Source organism: Gavialis gangeticus, unplaced genomic scaffold (genome assembly GCF_001723915.1).
Source record: "Gavialis gangeticus isolate Ggan-Ray unplaced genomic scaffold, GavGan_comp1, whole genome shotgun sequence".
In the NCBI taxonomy this organism is placed as follows: Eukaryota; Metazoa; Chordata; order Crocodylia; family Gavialidae; genus Gavialis; species Gavialis gangeticus.
In genome coordinates this window covers 73,846,419-73,848,546 of record NW_017729022.1, presented here as the reverse complement: position 1 = coordinate 73,848,546, position 2,128 = coordinate 73,846,419, and positions in this window count along the sequence as shown.

The following is a 2,128-nucleotide window of genomic DNA, read 5'->3' as shown; positions in this document are numbered from 1 at the left end:
AAAAAAAAAAAAAAGCCAAGGGAGTTTGCAAATAATCAAGCACCGATGGCACGGATCGCAGTTTCCCAGAAGGACAGGGAGGGGGGGGAAGCGGGAGAGGGGGAGAGAGAAACCCTCTGCTGAGATTATGTGGGATCTTGTTTAACAACACATTTCAATCAGGAGAAAAAAGGAACAGTCAACAGAAGTTGGTGAAGCGGCTCTGTCTCTGCCTCTCTGCAGAACAGAAAGAAAAAGAGAGAAAAAAAAAACCAACACCCACCCAGCTGATTGAAGCTTTGCCATTCACTGGCTGCGGGGATCATAAGCATTTGAGCTGATGTTTTACAATCGCATGGAAAATTCCTACCCCCCCCCCAATACATCTCCGAGTCCCTCCAGGCATTTCACAATCTGTTTTGCTGACAAAAGTTCCAGTTTCCCCCCCTCTTTTCTTTCCATTTAGGTTGCTCGCAGTGTAAATATTTAGAGGATGCATTTAAAATAAACATACATGGCTGCTTCCAGGATTTTTCCTGTTTTTCTTTTTTTGAAAGAACTACACCAAATGAGTGTTTATTTATTGGGATTGACAGGCAGTGACCCTCCCCCTGTTTTCTTTTTAACAGCTCCATCTCTTTCGCTCAGCTATTGCTGTGGAAATGCCAATCCTATCATAATAATTTGTCTTCAGCACCTTGACGTGCCTTTTATTTTCCACAGCAGCTTTCATCCAATGATCTCTCAAAGGGAGAGGAAATTACTATATACCCATTCTTCTGATGGGGAAACTGAGAGATGGACAGGCTAAGTAACAGCAAAGGGAGGGGGAAAAAATCCACATGCTAATAAGCATATACTCATTCTGCCAATGGGGAAACTGAGAGATGGGCAGGCTAGGTGATAGCAAAGGGAGGGGGAAAAATCCACATGGTAATAAGCATATACCCATTCTGCCGATGGGGATACTAAGAGATGGGTAGGCTAGGTGATAGCAAAGGAAGAAAAAAAAATCCACATGCTAGGGCCCCGGTCCTGCACTCCGTGTGGGTCTGTTGGCTCAGAGCTCATGGCAAAGCCGAGGACTGGACTTTCCAAAGAGCTTGGTACCTGACAGCTCCTATTTAGACAGCCAGCACTAAAGGCTGGGCAACTGTATTTAGGTGCCTGCATGAAAGCTGAGCTCCTTTGACAATCTACTCTCTGGACTCTGTTTCTGGAGTCTCTATTTCCAGACCAAGGCTCTGGACATCACAGCTCCCAGTTTCGGAAATCACATGCCCTGTTATTTTAATTTGTAATTCTCTGCTTATATTATAATCGGAGGTCCCTTCTTTGGCTAAACTACTAGTAACCATAATTTAAGTCCACCTCTGCTGCCTTCTCCCTGTTGTCTGCCTAGAACATCTATATGGGGAGGCGGAGGGTAGATTTCAGGGCGGCTGAAACAAAAAGGAATGATTAGAAGATGGCAGAAGAGAAAGGGAGAGGGATGGTGAGGGAAGTGACTTTTTTTCCTAGCTCTGCATCTCATTGCTGGGTGACTTCAGTTAAACTGGGTGAACAAATGCCTCAGTTTTCTCATCTGTAAAATGGGAGGAGGCGCGGGAGCGGTGAGAAAGTGGGAAGGACTCTTTCTTTGTCTGTTTCATGAAGAACACTTTCTCAGCCCTGCATTTCTGTGTGATTTTTATTTTGACTGAAGGCAAAATGACACATGAACTTAAAAAATAGGGGATTTTTTTAAATATTTCTTCTTTTGCCAGGGGATTTTCAAGACTCTGAAGTGAATTTCATTTTGACTTAGGAATGGAAATGGCACCTTCAGAACTCTCCCTCAGAGAGCCACTAGCTAAATGTGGAGCAGAGTCAGGAGACAATCAGCTCCAGAGACACATATATCATACACATGCACGCAGACTTTATAATGTCTCACTTTAAGGCACAAACCAGTCTCTAACTATTAGAGATCACAATGAGACCTTTCTGGAGGGCAAGTGATCCCATATCTGTTGGAGAGAGGATCCTGGGCTTGATGGACTGTGGGTCTGACTCAGAATGGCAATTGCTACGTTCCTTTAGGATTTATTAACACTACCAGAATCACCAGACCTGATAGTCAGCTGGTATAAACAGACACAGCTTTAGT